Source organism: Podarcis erhardii (genome assembly GCF_964252035.2).
Source record: "Podarcis erhardii genome assembly, chromosome: 7".
In the NCBI taxonomy this organism is placed as follows: domain Eukaryota; kingdom Metazoa; phylum Chordata; class Lepidosauria; order Squamata; family Lacertidae; genus Podarcis; species Podarcis erhardii.
In genome coordinates, this window is record NC_138511.1 from 43,927,514 (window position 1) to 43,935,904 (window position 8,391).

Here is an 8,391-nt window from a genome sequence, read left to right on the forward strand (position 1 = left end):
TATCACGTCTAAACCCTTATAAAACAATCCAAGTTGGCAGCTATCACTACGTATTGTGGCAGCAGATTCCATACTTCAGCTAAGCATTACATGAAGAAGTATTTTCATTTATCCCTCCTGAGTCTTCCAACTCTCAACTTCATTGGGTCCATGAGCTCTAGTGTTTATTAGAGAGGGAGGAAAACATTTCTCTGTCCACTTTCTCCATTTTTTATAAACTTTCATCATGTTGCTTCTCCCTCACCTTTTCTCTAAACTAAAAAGTTCCAAGCACTATGATCTTTTCTCATAAGGGAGTTGCTCTTGATCATTTTGGTTTCCCCTTTCTGAATATTTTCCAACTCTGCAATGTGCTTTTTGAGGGGACGCCTGATGCCAGCTCTGTTCATGTCACTTCCTTTGGACGATGGCTAACCTCCTCCTCACCACCACACCAATCCACTCATCCTTTTCTTCTGCCCCAATAAAACTATTGCTCTTGTGCCTTTTGCCCTGTTATTCCCTAGGCTTGTGGCCTCCTCACACCTCAACCTGGATGGGAGATGAGCAGCTGCCAATGCAGAAATCTTTATGGGAACACCCTAGAGCCATTGTCCGAGAGTAAACAGCAGCCAGAAAGAGCAAACATTTCCACCATCTCCTTCAACAATGGTGAAATGGGTGATTCTTGTGCAGTTGTTTCTGTGTGGGTGTCCCAATCTCACCACAGTGCTGTGATTTCTTTTCTGTTAGAACATGTCTATAATTAGCTAAAGGAAGAATTATTAAAAGGCCCTCACCTGCTATCGCGAGGATCTGATTCTGTTGTGTGGTCTGCAAAGGAGATCAAAGGCAGAGAACACTGATATTGTAGCTTGGGGGTGAAGACCTCTGCGACTGCCATGTGGAATCATCTGCACTATCTATATGAGACGTGGGGTACTTGCTCAGTTACTGTGATTCATTTGAAACATTTTTTTATGCTGGCCTCCAGCATATGAAGGTTTCAGGGCAGTATGCAGCAGAAAAGAGCCTGTGTGGCATAGCGATAGACTAGGATAGACTAGGAGCTGGGAGACCGCAGTGCAAATCCCTACTTTCTACTTCCCTGGGAAGGCTTTCTGAAACAATAAATGAACCAAAATACAGCCACCCCTCAAAATTCATGCATCTTCTGATTTTGCAATACAGTTTTCCAGTCAAGGAAGGTATACCAAAGTACATAAGCTAGGATACAGAAAACAAGCTTCAAAAATGCATTATATTTGGTGACAGATAGGTAGCCGTGTTGGTCTGCCATGGTCAAAACAAAATAAAAAAATTCCTTCCAGTAGCACCTTAAAGACCAACTGAGTTAGTTCTAGGTATGAGCTTTCGTGTGCATGCACACTTCTTCAGATACACTGAAACAGAAGTCACCGGACCTTTCTATATAGTGGGAAGGTGGGGAGGGCTATTACTCAGAAGGGTGGTGGGAATGGGTGATTGGCAGATAGCTGTGATGAGCCTGTTGACGACTCTTAACGACTGCAATAGGTCTAACAGGAAAAAGCAAGGGGTGAGAAGGTGAAAAATGGCTTTGTCATGTATAATGAGATAAGAATCCAATGTCCGACATCAGGAACCACAAGACAGAAAAACCAGTAGGAGAACACTTCAATCTCCCAGGACATTCTATACAAGATCTCAAAGTAGCTGTTCTATTACAAAGGAATTTCAGAAATAGACTGGAAAGAGAAGCTGCTGAATTGCAACTTATCACCAAACTTAAAACTATGGAGAGACCTGGTTTGAACAAAGACATTGGATTCTTATCTCATTATACATGACAAAGCCATTTTTCACCTTCTCACCCCTTGCTTTTTCCTGTTAGACCTATTGCAGTCTTTAAGAGTCGTCAACAGGCTCATCACAGCTATCTGCCAATCACCCATTCCCACCACCCTTCTGAGTAATAGCCCTCCCCACCTTCCCACTATATAGAAAGGTCCGGTGACTTCTGTTTCAGTGTATCTGAAGAAGTGTGCATGCACACGAAAGCTCATACCTAGAACTAACTCAGTTGGTCTTTAAGGTGCTACTGGAAGGAATTATTTTATTTTATATTTGGTGAAATTCTTTGCAAAAATGTGTAGATTAGGCAAACTTGCATACAAAAGTGTGTAGCATGGGCGTAGTCTGTGGGGGCAGGGAGGGGCAGCTGCCCTCCTAAATCAATAAAAATACATAGCTGAGGTCCTGCCTCCCCAACAAAAGGCCTGCTCCCCCCCAAAAAAATACTGGTTGTGTCCAAGTTAGGATAAATTTGCACTAAGATACTGATGAATTTTAGTGTGGTCCTTTACAAAAAACTTGGGGAAATGTGAAGAACTGAATTTAAGAATGGAAAAATGGAAAAATTAGAAACTGAAATGGTCAGATTGGACAATCCTTCTTGCAGACAGTGGGAGACTGGGGATCAGCTCCCCCTTTGTGAGTGGAGGAGCAGGTTAGTCCCCCCCGCCCCAGGTAGTGTTATTTTGGGACGTATATACCTATGCATATTAATTGGATTTGAAGTCTCTCTCTCTCTCTCTCTCTCGTTGCAAGATTGCTTGTGCCTCTGCCTGTTTGAGCCGCCTTTGTGTACCACGGAAGTTCTGATTGGGCGAACCAAGAAGCATTTTTTTTTTTTTAGACAAGCTGTCTGGGAAGGTGCCCGCCCCCCCCGCCGCCGCCCTGCACCCCATGCAGGCAAGGATATTCTTTTGTTCCACTCAAAGCCTTTTGTTTGGCCCTGAGCACAAGGAGGAAGAAGCCAAACCAGCCCCCCTGGTATGATGCAACTCCTCGGTATCCCTTGCGCCATCCGAGCAGCAGAGGTGCAGACTGCTTTGGCTGGCGATGCAGCTGCAGCCGCCGGATCCTCTGCAGAATGCTGACCCCTGGTGTGGGCTGGCAGTCACTGCAGCAAGGAGGCACCCGTCACCTTCAAGGCGCAGTTGCATCAGCCCCCGGCCAAGAAGCGTGTGATACACTCCCTATAAAGTCATGGTATTGAAGCTCGGCTGCAGCCAAAACATAAGGGTCATAAATGCAATTGCTCCTCAACCCCAACTGTGTTGCAATCCATTGTATTCCAGATGGATCTGGGTAGCCAGACCTCCAAGTTTAACTGGAGATGTCTTTTTTTTTAAACTGCACATTCATCATGATTTGCGCTCGTCGTGGTTATCAGGTGAAATCTGGTTTTCAATCATGTTTGTGCTCAACGCACTCAAGGCTTGGACACTACTGGGGCATTGAGGTGCCACCAGGTACCACCCCCAGATTCACAGCAATGCCTGGCTCCTACCCCGCCCCACCTGCCAATCACCCTGTCTCCATCTTCTGAGTGTCAGGAGTCTTTTAATATTAAGAATAAAGCCATAATGCCAGCTGAATGTCACCTGTGGGGAATCACAAGTGGGGCGTGTGCTGCTGCACTCATGTCCTGCTTTTGGGCTTCCCAGAGGCACCTGAGAGGCCACTGTGAGAACAGGATGCTGGAGTAGATGGACCATTGGTCTGATCCTGCAGGGCTTTTCTTTTGCAGAGAAGCAACCCTCTGGAGCATCTTGTTAGCAGCTGGTGAGCCCAGTTGTAAATGTCCCAGTTTCATTATCTGATGAGATCTCTGGCAGCTCTGGATCAGTGTTTAGCAGCAGAAAGGTATTCATTTATGTTTCCATGTTATTCATCTTCAGACTAATTTTTGTGGCTCTCAGCCTAATTTCAAAAGCAGTCTGTTCCTCCACTGGCTGGGGAGAACTATGGGGGGGGGGAGAGAGAGGGTCAGGAAAGAAAGAGGGTGGATGCCCTTGCATAGCAGTGGTTTTGGCCCCACTCACAGCCATCATGCAGCCCCCTTAAGGAATGTGACTTTCTCTCTCCAGAAAAAAAGGCAGCCCACCCTTGATCTAGAAAAACTGAAAGCTGAATGTTTTCCATGAGACGCTTTTCTAATTAGAGCTACAGCTCATGGTTGATTAACTGGGTTGATTAACTGACTTTGAAACCTTTTGCCTGATTAAAAAGGTGCCTCTGCAGGAGCAGAACTTGCAACGACAAAAATGTTTTAATTATTGTTTAATACATCAGTTGTGGGCAGCAGGTACCCTTTGCTCCTATAATCTATTTTAGTTGAATGTTTAGCTGCTTTGAAGCTAATTTGCAAAGACAAAATTGAGCATCGTTAGGGGTTTAATCACTCCCCCTCTCGAGCCTTAATCCCACCTACAAACCTTCCCTAAATATTACGGAATGCTACAGAAAAATGGCCAGTTTTATCAAAGTTGCTGTGCATCTCTCCCCTTGACTGTCTGACCCTCGACAGCTTAACATACAGTGGAGATTTAATACTTTTTAAGAAGCTTTAGGCAGCTTAATTACCGTAATTTAGGTGGCCCTCTACGTCTGGTTACAAAGAAAAGACCTCGGGGTGCTTTCCCCTGGGAATCTTTGGGCAACAGCGACCTTCACCCTCCCCTTTCCTTTGAAGAAGGAAGAGGTGAGCAGGGGGACTGCACTTTACCCCCTCTGGGAAGGGAGCCAGTATCGTGGTTAGCGGAGCCAGAGCCAGACATGGGCATTTGGGGGTGGGTGCCAAGGTCCCCACCCTTGCAGAGGCTCCCACTGCCGACCCCCAGAGCCTCCTGGCTCCTACTCTGCGTCCGCTTGCCCTTTCTGAGCATGCAAGGAGTGAGGAGAGGAGGCTGCTTCGTTGGCCTTGCCACACTCTCTCTATAGGCAGTTCTATAGGGTCTAGGAGAGGGCAAATAAATGGGCAGTGGGGATGTCAATAAGGAGGAGGATTGTGGCCCACTGAGGGATGGGGTGGCACTGAAGGCATCTTGCTCAAGGGTCCTCTGAAACCCGGAACCACTGTTGGACTCATGCAGCCTTTCCTCACCTGGCCTTTGTGTGCCACCTCCTTGAGAGCTCCGGAGGGTGGCAACACGAGAATGGGCCTTCTCTGTAGTGCCTCCCTGTCTATGGAATGCTCTCCCCAGGAAAGTTCGCCTGGCGCCTTCATTTTACACCTTTAGGTGCCAAGCAAAAACGTTCCTTTTGGCCTTTGGTTGATTTTATTGACATCCAGCACCCTTTTAGAATGTGGTTCTTTTTTTGGGGGGGGGGTTATTGTTTTTGGTTTGATTTTATATTTGTGGTCTTGTTTGTGAACCTTCCTGAGACCTCCGGGTATAGGGCAGTGTATAAATTGAAATAATAATAATAATAATAATAATAATAATAATAATAATAATAATGGAAGTTGTGGTACTAAATATCCAGGAAAAGCAGGATTCGAGCTTAGGAAACGCTATTTCCAATCCCCACTCAGCTCCTTTGGGTAGTAGAGTAGGATATCATTTGCAGGGTCAGCTTGCATAATATCGTAGCATCCCTTCCAGGCCTGCGATCCTGTATCCAGCAAGGCTTAGGATCTAGTAGAAGAGGCTGAGGAACCTGCCAAAGCAATTCCTTTCTTAAGGTGATGGCTCGCCTGTTCCATGCCCTCCTCAACATCTCACAGATGGAGCTAGGTTAAGGATACCAGACGTCCCCGGGACAGTCCCCGGATTTACAAATGAGTCCCCTGAGAAAATCCATCTATTTAGTAGGAAGTTGAAAAGTGTCCTCGGACTCATTGAAAAAAATCTTTTTTCTTAAGATTTTAAGCTAGGTGGCAATAGTGGCAACTAAGTGATGGTGCTCTCCAGAAAGGGGGCGAGTAGACATTCCCCCCCCCCAACACCCTCACCTGGTCACGAATCAACAAAACATCACAGGTCTCAGGGTTAAGAATCTTGATCTGAAACACTTTGTGTGTGACCAGAGAAAAACGAGACAGGCAGGCCTCCCTCCCTCTTTCCCCCGCTTTTGGGAGATGTTCCAGTCCAGAAGGGTCTCAGACATGTGCGTTGGTTTTGCATTACTAATGCTGCACAAATTTGCCAAGCGAATGAATGAAAACCTAGTCCAGACAGTGACTTGGAATAACATGGCAAGGCCTCAGATCCTGCCCCAGCGCCAGGGATGACAGCAGGGGGCTGCTTCACACAGCAGACATTGCAGTTGGCAGTTTCTCTGTTTTTTCTTTTTTGGCGAAAGGGGCACCTGTGTTTTCTTCCCTGTCAGCAGATTCTCTCTGTAGTGGTGCATTCATGTCCACAAAAGCAAAGGAAATCTGATATGTGTAGTGAGGCAGAGGGACATCTCCCTCCATGCATGCTAGGGACGACCCATTGAAGGCTAAGGTCATGGGGGGGGGGCATCTCTAGGGGCCCCTCCGGATAAGAACAGAAGGACAATGCCCATTAGTCTACCATCCTGTGGCCACCAAAATGCCTGCAGGAAACCTGCAAGCAGGACTTGAACGCCAGAGCCCTCTTCCCTCCTCAGGTTTCCAGCAACTGGTATTCAGAAGCATTGCTGCCTCCAACTGTGGAGACTGCATATCTGCTGTGATTAACAGCCATCCATAGCCCTTTGCTCCATGAATCTGTTTAACCCTCTTTCAAAGTCATCTAGGTTGGCAGTCGTCACTGCCTATTGTGGAAGGCTAAGCCATAGTTCATGCGCTGCATGAAGAAGTCCTTCCTCTTGTCTGTCCCGAATCTTCCAACATTCAACTTCATTGGATGCCCCGTGTTCTAGTGCTTTAAGGGGGGCAGGGGCAGAAAAACTTGTCTCTACCCACTTTCTCCATGCCGTGCAACAACTCCTATCACGTCTCCTGTTACCAAATTTCTTTCTAAACTAAAAGGCCCCAAATGCTACAGTCTTATCCAGAAGCAGCTCCAGTCCTTTGGTCGTTTTGGCTGCCCTTTTCTGGACATTTTCCAGTTCCACAACATCCTTTCCCAGTGCTATATTTCTAGAAAAAAGAGGTGCCAGAACTCACCATGAACACCTCCCTTGTTCTGCTATACAATGGTACCTCGGGTTAAGAACTTAATTCGTTCTGGAATTCCGTTTTTAACCTGAAACTGTTCTTAACCTGAGGCACCACTTTAGCTAATGGGGCCTCCCACTGCCGCTGCACAATTTCTGTTCTCATCCTGAAGCAAAGTTCTTAACCCAAGGTACTGTTTTTGGGTTAGCAGAGTCTGTAACCTGAAGCGTCTGTAACCATAGCTGTCAACTTAAGGATTTGAAAATAAGGGACCAGCAGCCTTGAAAATAAGGGACCAGCAGCCAAAATAAGGGACCTTCAGCCTCACCTGTTCCAGGCACTCCAGTCTTCCTGTCCTCCTGCACTCTGGTCAAACTCATGCTGGGTAGCTTCGAGAACACTGTCCAGCCAACTTTGTAACCAGAGGTTCAACTGAATAGAATCTGAATCACGTGCACCACAAGGCCTATGCAGCCTCAACTTAAGATGGCTCCCCGGCCTGGCTTTGCACTGCAAAGTTTGCAGCAGCACGTGCAACAAAATGGCGTCCAGCATTCAAAAACCCCCTCAGCTTGCATTAACTAGCCACACACAAGGCATGCAAGCTCCACCCCCTAGTCGTTCTTAGACTTCTTATTGGGTGAGCAACACAGCCAAGCAACACAGTTGGAGCCTCCCTCCTCCCTGGCTGGCAGGGAGGGAGGGAGAGGAGCTGCTTCCTTTGAAATTTAAGGGACATCATTTAAGGGACATCCATCAATAAGGGACAGCAGCGGGACATGGCGCTGGAATAAGGGACTGTCCCTTCAAATAAGGGACACTTGACAGCTATGCTGTAACCCAAGGTACCACTGTAATGGCAATGACGCCCACCCAAGAGGTGCCGGAAATGAGTTCCTGTGAGTTCTGGCTGAAAAAAGCCCCGTCCTTTCCCTTTGTTCACTGATGTTGAGAAGCAGAGATGTTCTCCCACTGGTTTGTAAATCAGATGTGCTGAACCTGTGGCCTTCTGGAAGTTGCTGAACTACGATTTCCATCATCCCTGGCCATTGCTTGCTAGAGCTGATGAGGCTTAGAATTAGAGTTGTAGAGTGGGAAGGGACCACAAGGGCTGTCTGGTTTAACCCCCTGCAATACAAGAATCTGATTGCTACTAATCCATAAAAATTAATCACATGTCCACTCATACAAACAGGGATGCGGGTGGTGCTGTGGTCTAAACCACTGAGCCTAGGGCTTGCTGATTGGAAGGTCGGCAGTTCGAATCCCCGTGATGGGGTGAGCACCCATTGCTCTGTCTCAGCTCCTGCCAACCTAGCAGTTCGAAAGCACATCAAAGTGCAAGTAGATAAATAGGTACCGCTCTGGCGGGAAGGTAAACGGTGTCTCTGTGCGCTGCTCTGGTTCACCAGAAGCGGCTTAGTCGTGCTGGCCACATGACCCAGAAGCTGTCTGCGGACAAACGTCAGCTCCCTCGGCCAGTAAAGCAAGATGAG

The 8,391-nt window shown here is 47.1% G+C and overlaps 1 long non-coding RNA gene across 1 annotated transcript in view; it reads right to left on the reverse strand.

The window, feature by feature from the left end:
• The window catches only part of LOC309347471, an 83,535-nt gene extending 75,592 nt beyond the window's left edge, over positions 1-7,943 (reverse strand). Inside the window, exon 1 of the long non-coding RNA XR_014158949.1 lies at positions 7,895-7,943. This is a non-coding gene — a long non-coding RNA (uncharacterized lncRNA). The remainder of the gene's footprint in view (positions 1-7,894) is intronic.
• Between the last annotated feature and the right edge of the window lie 448 nt (positions 7,944-8,391).